This window comes from Puma concolor, chromosome A2 (genome assembly GCF_028749965.1).
Source record: "Puma concolor isolate L17-30 chromosome A2, mPumCon1.1.hap2, whole genome shotgun sequence".
Lineage (NCBI taxonomy): Eukaryota > Metazoa > Chordata > Mammalia > Carnivora > Felidae > Puma > Puma concolor.
Window position 1 is genome coordinate 162269463 of NC_141668.1, and position 12563 is coordinate 162282025.

A 12563-nucleotide genomic window follows, 5' to 3' on the forward strand; every position below is an offset into this window, starting at 1 on the left:
GGGGTGGAAGGGGTAAGGCCAGGAGCAAGGAGGCCAGGGAGGTGTCTGTTGGCGTGTTTTCGGGCCAGAGATGCTGGCTGCCAGATTTAGCAAATAAAAATACAGGAGACGCAGTTAAATTTGATTTTCGGATACAGAACAAGTAAAAAAAATTTTTTTAAGTATAATAACGTCCCCCAATATTGCCGGGGACATAACTTACGCTACAAAGTGATTCCTTGTTTCTCTGAAAATCAGCTTCAACGGGGTGTCCTGTGTTTTATCTGGCAGGAGTACTTGAAGGTCTCAAGCCCCCTAGCCCCCCTCCTCCCCAGGGATGGCGAAAAGATAATAGCTAACAGTACTGAGCAAACGCACCTTGAGGTGAGCACTGTTATCCCATTTTACAGATAGGGAAACGGAGGCTCAGAGAGCTTTCGGTAACTTGCCTAGACAGTGAGCGAGTGACCCCCGACTGGAACCCGGGCACGTTGGTCGCAGTCCACCAGCGGGTTGGAGCTGGCACACCCCCCTCCTCCACGGGCGGGGGGGGGGGGGGGATGGGGCTTGGACACGAAGGTTCCCCTGGTTTCTGGTGGCAACAGGATCCTCAGCCCCGTCCCGCAGCCCGGGATCCGTGCCACCCCCCGGCGCCCCTCCTCCCAGGACACCGAGGCAGTGGGAGGGGCGGGAGGCGGCCTCAGGGGGGCTCCGCTCCCCGGCTGCGGCTCGGCCTCGCCCTCCTCCAGGCCGGGAGGATCCGCCGTCTGCGCCCGCCGGCAGGGGGAGGGGGAGGGTTATTTTTACCTCCCTCCAGGCAGCCGGGGCGACAGGAAGTGAGCGCGCGGCCCGCCAGATGTGGGGAGCCAGGCAGCTGGGAGCAGCCACAGCTGGACTGGCGGCCGGCCGGGGTCGGGGGGGGGGGGGGGGAGGGGGCGGGGTCTGCGGGGGGCGGATCCCAGGCCTCAGGTCCCCTCTTTGTTCCCCGCCGCCCTAGCCTCGTGTCCGAGGTCCCATCTCACCCCCACCCCCCCTCCCCCCCCCCCGCGCCCCGCTCATCTCGGTGGTGGCCTTGCTGTCCCCCATCTGTGCGCCGGTGCCTTCCGTGCTCACAGGCTCTCGGGTCCCGGGCGGGAGGGGGGACGCTGCTCCCCGACGTGGGGACCCCCCGAGTCCCAGCAGAGTGGGGGGGGGGGGGAGACGGCCCCTCATCGGCCCCGCCTGCCACCGCCATTGTTTACCCGTCGGCTGCCTCCTAGGAAACTTAACCCGCCCGCGGTAATTTTATTTGGGAACTTCGGCCAGTTGCCATAGCAACCCCCAGTGACGTCAGAGGGGCTGGGGCCCGAAATCCCCGGGAAAGGGGGGATGGGATTAGGGGGGAGACCCCCAGGAGGGCCCCTCCTTAACCCTGCGCCTGCCAGGTCCCGGTCTGAGGGGAGAGGGCAGCCAGATGTGACACCTCTCGGGCGCCCCCATTCTGGCGCGGTGCCAGGTGAGGGTGGCAGGCCAGGCCCTGATGTCATCCGGTGCTGGGTGGGTGGTGAGTCAGTCCTCGGGTGGGGGCTGGGCCAGGCCTGGGGGCTATTCCTGTCTGACTCACCCCTCCAGTGCCCCTGAGCAACACCCAGGCGCTGCCCTAGGGATTTCAGGCGCCAGGCTGGGGGGAGGGGGTGGGGGTCCCCACAGATCCCTGGGGCCTCAGCTTCTCTCAGCCGTAGGTGGGTAGGCAAGGGCTTCCCTGGTGCTGTCACCCGGGCCGAGGGTGGCTCAATGGAAGGGTTCGTGGCAGTGAACTGGGGCCACCTCGTAACGTCGTTCCCCGGATGTGGGGAATGGCTGGAACTGGCTAGGGAGGGGGCAGGTGGTGGGATCCCTGCTCCGTCCACAACACAGCCCGTCACTAGGGCGATGGGAGGCAGGGGCCCTGACTGGCACGGAGGAGCACACGCGCGCCAGGGGGGCTGGGCTGGGAGGAGCCACCCTAACCACAGTGACGTGGGACTTCCTCGGCAGGGCCTGTTTGATGTCTCTGTGTGCAGCGTTGCCATGGGGCCCGGCAGGCAGCCGTGCGTGTGAGCTGGGGTGACCTATGGGGCGGCTGGGTCTGTCAGGGTCCCTTGACCCAGCACCCCCCCGTCCCGGGCCCACAGGACTGCATGTACCTGGTGTACCTCCGGGCACTCGCTTATCCAACTTTTACCCCATCCTGGGCCCTGGGCCGGGACATTCCTCATCTCATCTCAGAGCCTTGGCGTAACTGCAAACTGCACGTTTTCAATATAAGGAAACTGAGGTTCAGAGAGGTGTGATCACTTGGCCAACGATATTCAGCCAGAAAGTTGGGGAGCAAAGATTTGAAATTCAGTTCTTCCACCCTGCTCCCCTCGTCCGTCCATCACACTGTTCTCCTCATTGTCTCTCAAATACCCCAGGCATGTTTCTGCCTCGGGACCTTTGCACTGGCTGTTCCCTCCACCTTGAACTTCTCCTCCAGATGTCTGGACGGCTCCTCCTTCACCTCTTGGAAGTCTTTGTTCAAGTGTCACCTGGTCTTCATGCAGCCTTTCCTGAGCTGGCCCCCGCCTCCTCAGCCCCCTTCTATTTTCCCTTAGCGTGGATCACCCAACACACAATATATCTTTATACCTATCTGTTTTGTGTGTGTTCCCTACGGATGTCAGTCCCATGAGGGCAAAGCTTTTTTTTCTGGCTTGTTCTCTGCTGTGGTCTCCGGTGCCCAGAACAGTGCCTGGCACACAGCAGGCACTCAGCGAATGTTTGAAGAACGAACAGACGGGCGTGTGTGTGATCCCTATGCCACTTGACCACTTGAGCTGGCCTCACCCTGGCCCTGTCCCCCTATCCCTCCCTGTCGTGAGAAAGGATCTGTTGGCTAGTTTGGAGAACCCCTATCCCTGTTGGCTGCTGTCCCTGGGTAAACTGGCCAACTCAGGACCAGGGCGTACGGGGCAAGCACTGGGGGATCCAGAGGGACAGCTGGTGGCACCTGAGGTCCCTCCAAGCTTAGAGAGCTGGGTCGTCTGGGGTTATAAAGGGCCTTGGCACAGATATCCCTGGAGGACAGCATGGAGGAGGCATTTCTGCTAAATGTGTGCCCAACTGGACTAATGCCAGGCGAGGGATGGTTCTGGATGGGAGGCTTGTTCTGGGGTCCGAAGGAAGCACTCTGGAGGCGCAGCGTGGGGGGGGGGGCGGTTGTAATTTGGCCACTTTCTATTTGGTCTGTTTCTGAAATGACAAGCCTGTGTGTGTGTCTCCACAGGGAGACCCTGGATTCTGAGAACTCCATTCCCCTGCGCTTAGCTGCTCAGGAGGCCATGTGGCAAGTACCCCACCCCTCTCTGGGCCCCACCCCGAGTCGGGGAATTCTGTGCCACCCCAAATCTTCCCCCAGGGCCCCACAGGCTGCTCTGCCCCCTCCTGCCCCAACCTGCCAGTTCCTGCAGCTTGGGCCAGCCTGCCCCTTGGGCCCCACAGAGAAGAAAGACCCAGGAACCCCCCAGGCTGGGTCCCATGGGATGGGAACTAGGTGTGGCTTCCACCGGCTTCTTCCAATTCCCACTAAGATCCAAGGTGGGAGCCGGCTGAGCTGAACTGAGGAAATGGAGAACTCGGGAGGAATTCTGGGGTACGAGGTGACCCAGAGGCATCCCACCAGCCCCTATGGTCCCCTGCCTGGGCCTGCTGCTGGGTCCCCACTCCCCAGCGTTACCCTTACTTCCCAGGAGTCGGGTGGTGAACAATCTGACCCCCCCACCCCCAATTATATGACTTGGGAAACGTTGGGAGTGGGGGGAGAAAAACGGCCCCCAAAGCAATGCCCACACAGGTCTGTGTGTGTGTCACAGACACACAGCCAGAGGAGGGTCCTCTGGCTCCAGAACCCCTCGCGCCATGGCACCATAGGGGTGGCCGTGGTGGCGATCTGGCGCCATCGGCCCCTGTCCCATCTTGGAGAGGGTGAAGTGGCAGTTAGGCATGCCCAAGGAGGCTGTCTTGGCGGTAGAGGGCACCCCGCCCCTCCTTCGGTTAGTTTTGTTCCTGGCCCCCCACCTGGGCACAAGGCCAGGCCCCAAGGCAGGGCCCCGTCCTGGGGAACAATGCCTCCGTGTTTCTCCCGGTGGAGGGGAGGCCGGTGGAGGATGTGGTGGGACAGACGCAGGCAGGGAAGGAGGGAGGGATCCAGGGAGGGACTCTATCCCAGGGAGACTCCAGTAGCTGGGGAGTTTCCCAGAGCCCCTGGGTGGGTGGGGGATGGGGATGCTGGGAAGCCAGAGCCGGGAGGCCACCTTGATCCAGGGACCACCTGGACTGGGGTCGGAGGCTTCCATGGCAGCAGGAGAGGGTTGGATGGGATAAAAGGAGGGACTTCCTGGGGCTGGAGAAGGCACTGAGGGACTGGAGGAAGTGGGGATTGGTGTTTGGCAGGAGCCCAGACGCCCAGGCCCGTGCCTCCCAAGGAAGGGTACATACACAGCAGAAGTATGTCCTCCGTCTGGCGCCATTTCTCCCCCCCCCCCTTCCCCATCTCCCCTGCCCCTGCCCACGGCCTCCAGCGTTTCTCTTCCTGCGCAGGGGCAGGACTTTGCCAAGAGGGGTTTGGGGGTGCGAGGGGCATTAGGACCCCTGCTTCTGTCCTTCCTCCCGCAGGGAGAGCCTAAGCTTAAAATCTGGGGCTGCTTCTCGAGTCCAGGACCCGGAGGGGGGAAGCTGGGCTGGGTTTGGGGGCCCAGGTGGAGTCGGGACAAGGAGGGAGAAAGTTGGGGCTGAGTTGGGGGACCAGAGAGAGAAAGTGGGGGCGGACCGGCTCCGGGGGCACATGACGGCGGCGCCCGCCCCGCCCCGCGCCCGCCCCCTGTCCGGCCCGGGGGGAGGAGACGGGAAGGTTTTAAAAGCGATTCGGCCCCGCGGCGGGCCGGCCAGTGAGTGGGATGGAGCCGGGCCCGCGACCGACCCCGGCCCGTCTCGGGTCCGCCGCCCGCCCGCGTCTCTGCCGCCGGGCCCGGGGCGGCGGCCGGAGCCCCGAGTGCCGGCTCCCCTCCCCCGCGGGTGAGTCGGGGAGGGAACCGGGAGGGAGGCGGCGGCGCCGCGGCGACGGCGGCAACTTTTCTGCGCCGGACTCGTGGGCGGAGTGGGGGGGTGCGCCCGGCGGGTCCCCAGCGCTTGGAGAGGGGGAGGGCGCCGCCCCGCCGCCGGTGGCTCTGTGTGTGTGTGGAGGGGGGGTGCAGCGGGGATCGTGCATCTGGCGGCGGCGGTGGCGGCAGAGTCCCGGGGCGCCCCCTACGGAGCGGGGGAAGGGCAGCCCAACATTTACCCCCTCCCCAGGAGACCCCTGGCCACTCCCCCCACCGGAGACCCTTGAGAGCGTGGTGGGGAGGGCGGGTCCCATAGTCACGGGGGCAGGTCCAGGTGGGCCGGGAGTCAGCGGCAGGGTGGGAACGGGGAGGGCATATGCCCGGGCTGGGGTGGGGAGGGACGGATACACACGGGTACCTGGGCTCCTAGGGTGCCTCTCAGGGCTTTGGTGGGGATGGGGCTGGAGGAGTGGGTGGGTGGGGGTCTCCCAGAGTTCCGTGGATGGCGGGTGACACGGTGGTTCAAGTTCTTGACATGTCCGCCAAGGAGTGGAGGGAAGGCCTTCCATTGAGCAGATGGGCTTGGGGGCCCCAAGGTGTAGCCCCAGCTTGGTGGAGATTGGGGCACCCCTCCCCTCCCTCTTGGCTCCTCCGGGCCCAGGAGAGAGGAGCTCATTCAAGGTTGCTTAGGAAGGGGGCCAGGTGTGGGAGATTCCTGGAGGGATGACTCCCCAGTCCCATGCCCCAAGAGCGGGCCCGCAGTCCTCATGCCCTTGGGCTGCAGGCCCCTGACTAAAACCTGAACCTTGTATTCTAGCCCCACACTGACCTCTGACCCCAGCACTGGACTTGACTGCCACCAGAGCCCCCAGCCCTACACTGACTTGCCTATTCAGCCCAGCCAGGCCCAGCCAGACCCAGTGGCCTCCAGAATGCCTTGAAGGTGCAGTTGGCTCTCTTGTCACCTGTCCCGTTCCTGCCCCAGTCCTAACCAGCTGCTCGCTCACGATGACGGGTGCCGTGTGAGGTTAAAGCTGGGGGGCGGTGTGGGACCCCTGGCATGAAGGCTGTCCTCTGGCAGCTCTTCCCATGCCCGCCAGAGCTGGAGGGCAGTACCCGACAGGTGCCCGGGCTTAGAGGCGAGGTGATGTGGGACACACCCTGTCCGCTCGCCCACGCACCCTGCCCGGGCCGGCCCCTGCGCATGTGTTCACACGCCGCAGTCCCGGGAAGGCACGTCCTGGGAAGGCACGGGCCCTGGGGCCTGGTGCCAGCTCCGTCCTAGCTCCCAGAAGGGCACCCGTTGCCCTCTGCCCTTGCAGGATGTCCTCTGGGAGCTCCTTCGAGACCCCAACTGGCAGGCCTCGTCTGTGGGCCCAGAGGGGGCCCTAAAATAGCTGCCGGCCTAGCCCAGGGCTGGCACGCGGAGCACATGCGTGACAGGGCGTGTCCAGGGGGGTCGGGCCTGTCTGTGCTAGCCCGGCCTCCAAGTCTCTGCAGACCCTTGCTCACTGGAGAGAAATCTCGGAGGCGGATGCTCTAGGGGTCCTCCCAGGGCCCCCGTACCAACCTGTGCCTGTTGTAAGCGGAGGCCAGATGTTCTGCGCTGGCCGCAGCTGCTGAGCAGCCCCTGTCGCTACTGCAGTCCCAGGGTAACTGGCATCATGGTCCGGGGGGGTGTAAGTGGGGTGACCTGCTTCCTATGGGCCCAGGTGGCACTTGGATATACCTTAAAGCATTTTTTCAGAGTGTGCCCTTCACCTTGGGAAGCTGAGCGGAGGGGCTCTGTTTTCGGGGAAGAATGCTGCTGGGAACGCTGGGTGGTCGCAAAAAGACACCTTCCTGCCCCTCGCTGGGCTGTCTGGCCAGCCCTTTTCCACTCTGGATACGCTTTCTGCCAGGAGCAGACCTGGCTTTCCTTTAGATTTGCTGCATGACCTTGGGCCCGGCCCTGAATTCCTCTGGGCCTCGGTTTCTCCGTCTGTAAATGGGGAGCATCAGAAAACAAGCGGAAGAGAGTGCATTTCCCCTCCTTGTCGCGGGCGCTCGCCTTCAGATCCCTTTTGGGGCACCTTGGCCACCTTCCCTCCTGCCATCAGGTGTCCTGGGTGGACAAGGAGATGTGTTGGAAAAGGCTGGTCACCTGGAGAGGTCGTACACGGAGGGCAGCGGGCGTAGGCGTGTGGGAATCCTTGGGCAGAGAAGGACGCCGCCATGCTGGGCACGGCTGAGTCATGCTCCAGCAGCGCCTTGCCCCAGGGTGCTGGAGCTGGCGCCACCCTGGGTGTGGTCACTGAGCTGTGGCCCTGGGCAGAGCAGGCCTGGGTGGTCTGGGATGGGGGGCCTGGGTGGTGAGCGGCCAGGAAGCTGACTTCTGAGACTTGAAGACCTTTGGCCTTCCCCTGGCCTGGGTCTGGCATCACCATCCAGGACTGTGGTCACCCACGCCCTTAGAATGCCTTGAGGATCCTGGGGACCCCTCAGCCTTGGGCCTGGGAGTTTTGGGGGTGCTGAGGAAGGAGGACAAGGCCCAGAAGCCCGTGATTCGCCTCGAGGCTGGCGGCCCCCCTGCAAAAGTCAGGCCAGGGCTACGATGGGGACGTATGGGGACAAGGCAAGAGGTGAACATGGCAATAGGGTGTGCCCCTCAGTTAAGGGCTCTCGGTGTGGATGTTGGGGGGGGGCCCTGGGAATTCCGTGACTGATCCTAGGGGGATTGAAGTGTAAGGCAGGGGTTGGAGTGTGGTGTGGTGTGGCTGGGCACAGTGGGGGCTGGGATGTGACTTGCACGGTTCCCCTATTTATAACAAGTGATTCAGTCCTCACTTACTCACCCCTTCCTGGGCCTGCCCCCTCCCCCCGGCCCTGGGTGGGCAGTGGGGGCCCACCCACTTGCCACCGTCCTGCCTGCCTCCACCCAGGTGCCAGCCTCTGAGCGTCGCCCATCGGGATGGTTGTTACGGTTGCTGTGTTGGGATCAGGGTAATGGATGGGGGGCTGGTGGTCAGGCGGCACTTGGCCGAGCAGCCCAGGTTGGCGGCTGGCTCTGGGCCCGGCCCAGGGAGCCTCTGCGGAGAGTCTAGGCCCATTAGGCAAAGCGTTAGTGACAGGCTGGGAGGGCGGGCGGTGGCGGGCAGGGCGGGGCCTGCAGCCCTTGGTATTTTCCGATCCCAGCTGCTCCGAGAGGGTGGAAAGTATTTGGGGACCAGGCTTGGGGGCGGTGGTGGTGGCGCCCCCGGCGGAAGCTGCCCCTGATTCATTCTTGGAGCATCGGGTTGGGGGGTGGTGACAGTAAGCCTGCCTGCTTGTGTCTCGTGCCTCCACGCCCTGTACTCAGGCATACATACATACATCCGTGCGGCTTGGGGCCTGCTCTGCTCCTCCGGCCCAGGGGCCCATCTTCCCCCCACGCCTCCAGCCGCCAAGGACTTGGCCCTCCCTGGGCACCCATCTCCCATGAGCCTGAGAGGCACACTTTTGGTAACAGGGGTCCCGGCTCCCGGGCACCTGCACGGCAGCGCCCCATCCATGAGAGACCCAGGCCTTTTGTGCCTTTGGGGATGGGGAGTGGCCTTGGCCCCGGCCTGGGGCTCTGTGCAGGGGAAACCCCACAGGAAACGGGCCTGGCCAAATGGCCGCCCTTCCCGTTCTTGTCCCTGGGACACGAATGTGCTGTCTCACTTCCGGAGGCGGCCCAGGGAGGCCGGCCGCCCTGCAGGGCCTTGTCTGCTCCCGGTTGGTGCCCCCAGACCCTGAGGGGACAGGGCTGGGGCCTGATGGGAAAGCCGGTGGCCACTGTGTGTGTGTGTGTGTGTGTGTGTGTGTGCGCGCGCGTGTGCGCGCCCCCGCGCGCGCCTGTATGTATGCGAGGGGTCGGGGAACAGAGCAGGACATCTCTTAACACCTGTCTGCCAGTGACGGGCGCCACCATATGTGGGTGCCAGGGTCCCACCAGTGTTTGGGATCTTCACTGCCACTGTGTTTTCTGTTTCTGCCTGATGATGACAGCATGGCCCCATTCTAATTACATGTACCACTTGTGAGATCCTTACCACGGCATTATCTCTGCTTTGTGGATGGGGAAAGGGAGGCCCAGAGGGGTTGAGTGGCTTTCTAGGAGTCACCCAGCTAGGATGCTACAGAACCAGGGTTCAGAGCTGCCCAGACTGGCTCCAGAGTTGGGGTCTCCTGGCCAAAGGGCTCTTATCATTAAGGAGAGCTCCGTTTACGACACGCAGGCTGGCGTCATGGGCTTGTGATCATGCAGTTCACGGGGTCTCCCCTGCTCGGAAGGACCTGAGCTTGGGTTAATGCTCTTCTGTCAGCGTCTTGAAATTCGCAAGTTGTGAAGAAGGGACCCCCCAATTTCATTTTGCACTGAGCACTGACAGTCATGTAAGGCGGTCCTGGTGCCGGGTGCTTGTGAATGACATACGCTCTTGGTGAAACCTCCCTGTGCTGTGCGGTTGAGGCCCTGGGCTGTTTTACAGATGGGGAAACTGAGGCTTGGAGGGCATTTGGGAAACTGCAGAGTGGAGATTTGCACCTTGGGCCTGCGTCCGGTGCTCTGGGGATGTGTGTGCCCACGGGAAGAGCTGGGTACCCGCTGTCGGCATCCGCTCTGATGGGGTGCAGGCTAAGGCTTGGCCACTGAGGAGACGGGGCCACGGGAGGGGGGAGAGGCCCTGGTGGTTTCCTCCTGCCCTTCAGGCTTCTAGGAAGTGGCGCCAGCTGGGGTGAGATCACTTCCTCACCCGCCTGCCCGCCACCCCATCGACTTCCTCTCCTCATGGCCCCGTTTAGCCTGCCCGGGGCTTACTGGGGGGGGGGGGCGGGAAAAGGGGGGGAACCTGGCTCTGGAAGTCCCTGCAGCCCTCTTAGCTCAGAGGGATCCTTGGAGCATCTCTACCTCTCCGGGCCTGGGCCTGAGCGTGTGGCTGCGGTGGGGGCGTCCAGCCTGGTGGTCCAGCATTGCCTTCAGCCACCGCCATGTGTGGGGAGAGGGCTTCCCTACCAGGCCTCAGCGGGGACGTGGAGCACAGATGTCTTCAAATCTCATTTACCTCCTTTGCTCTCTCTCCCCCCCCACCCTCAGGTGCCAACCTCCGGTCCCACCCGGTGCCCCCCAACCCCTGTGCCATGGCCGGCTGGGGTTCCTGGGGATGGGATTTGCTGCCTGTCACAAATCACATTGCCAGGGATTTCCAACCGACCCTGAGCCCTGCCTCTGGGGCTGCCGCCACCGCCTTCGCTGCTGAGGACGCTGCCCGGGGATAGGGCCGGGGATGGGAGGCCGAGAGGCCCCCCCCGCCCCCTGCTGCCTGCGTCTGGCCTGGGGAGCAGGGCTTAGCTGCTTGTGAGCAGAGTCCACACCAAGTCGTGTTCACAGTGGCTAAGTTCCGCCCCCCGGGACCCCGCCTCCTCTGGCCCTGCCGCCTGCCTGTCCCACTGTCCAGGCCTCCCTGGGCTCTGCCTCCCGTGCCTACTGAGCTGAAACACAGTTGATTTGTGCAGACTGGCTCAGTTCAGCAGGAACAGGAGTCGAGCCCCCTCGAAGCCTGTGCAGCCTGCCTTCCTCGGGTGGGCTGATTCCTAGGGGAAGAGCTCAGGACCCAGACCCAGACCTGTGTTGGGCGGAGGGACTTGGGGGAGGGGCAATATAGCCTGGAATGGGGTGGGTGGACCCAGCTGTCTGCTGTAGGCGCCCTCCTCCAACTCTGTACTTGGGGGTCCTGCCCCCTGCACAGTCCTACTTCCGGCTGAGGCTGGGCAGAACTCCTAGGGAGAATGGGCAGGTGGGTGGGTGGCCCTCCCACTAGAAAGGGAAGCCATCTGGGTCCCTATCCCCTCCCAGTAACCCTCCCAGCCTGGAGCCTTGGCCTTTTCTCTCCCAGGCCTGGTGGGACGTGGGCCAGGCCTGTACCTTCCCAGCAGCCAGTTACTCAAGAGGAAGCTGCCCTGGGCCCCCAGACCGTTAAATGCCAACTCCGGCTTCCGGAACCAGGCTGGCCTGACCTGAGTGTGCCTGGCCTCTTCTCCCTGAACCCTGCAGCGTCCTAACTTTGGGGGTGTGGGGAGAGCTGTGACACTCTCCGGGCACGTGGAGCAGGGAGCAAGGTCCCTTGTGGGCCCAGAAAGGACACAGGTGGGCCTGTTGAGTCCGCCGGTGGCCCTGCAGTGCACCTGCTACTACAAGACCTGAGACTGTCCAGTATCAGATGGGATGGACTCTGAGTGCGACCAGGCAGAGAGAAGCCCCCTAGGCTGTCAGGGCTGGCCCAGGGTACCCTTTCACCCAGGGATAGGGGCATACTTCAGCTCCGGGCAGGGTCTGTGCTGTGTGTTGCTGCTGTCCAATTGAATAAAACCTGCCTCCTACCTCATTCCTGAAGGTCTGGTAGTTTGTGATTTACTCGCTTCCTCCTGTCGCTGGAGTTTTGGCTTTTCAGGTGGGAAGGACCGATGGGCTTGAATTTACTGTCCCTGCACCCTGAGCTCCTGACTTCCCAGGATCCCTATGTCTGTCCCACCTGTTGTGAGGAAGGTCGAAAGTTCAGTCACACAGGGCAGAGAAAGCTGGAAAGGTGACCTTGAGGGATGTCCTAGGATGGGGGCGGGGGGGAAGGGTGACTCTCAGGGAGGGCTGATGCAATGGCAGGGAGAGCTGTTCTAGGAAGAATCTAGATGGGGTCATAATGAGGAGTACCCCAAGCCCAGGGCCTGTTGAACCCAACCTTAGGTGGCAGTGGGGGGTGACCCCGAGGGAAACGCTGGTCATTCAGAGATGGCTGGGGCCCGAGGGTCTTGAGCTGGTGATATTTGGGGGTGGCGGAGAGATAAGGGAGAATTCAGGCCTCAGGTTAGACTTGACCTGCTGGTGTCCGAGAATGCTGGCAGGGAACTCGTGCTTGAGGTGTGCGTGTGTTACGAGGGAATCCTCGGGCCCAAGGGGGACATTTTTGGATGACTTTGAGAGCTGAGGGGCCTAAGAAGGGAGCCCCAAGTCCGAGGACGGCATTTGTAGGCAGCTGAGACTGTAAGGGGTGAAGCAAATACTCGGCACCGAGCCTGCCCCCTCTACCCTCAATCACGCCTCTAGGCGGCGCAAAAGAACACGCCGGCACATACCTGCGGGAACGGGGGAGGCGGGGCAGATTGGACCGTCTCCAATGGGCCCTCTCGGGCAGAGGCAGTGCCACGAACCAATCGCTGTGCCCAGCGCTGCCGATGCCCCGCCCACGACCGCGCGCGCTGTCTCGGCGCCCTCTGGCGGTCAGCTCCACCCAGCACTGCTCTGAACCCCTCCTGGCCGCGAAGCCCGTCCTCGCTTGCCCCGGTCCTGACAGTGACCCAGACACACTTGTTCATCTATCCGCCACACCCTAAAGACGGGGGGGGGCGTCCTGCTTCTCAGGGAACTAGGGAAAGAAGGCAACCGAAGGCCTTCTTTGCGGCCCCCCAGACGGCTCACTCCATTTGGGGACT

General features: G+C 63.3%; 1 long non-coding RNA gene across 1 annotated transcript; it reads left to right on the plus strand.

The window, feature by feature from the left end:
* Positions 1-4552: 4552 nt before the first annotated feature.
* On the plus strand, positions 4553-11461 carry LOC112852562 (uncharacterized). Its single transcript, XR_003222860.2, has 2 exons — positions 4553-6021; positions 10174-11461. It is a non-coding gene; the product is annotated as an uncharacterized LOC112852562 (long non-coding RNA).
* Positions 11462-12563: the final 1102 nt, after the last annotated feature.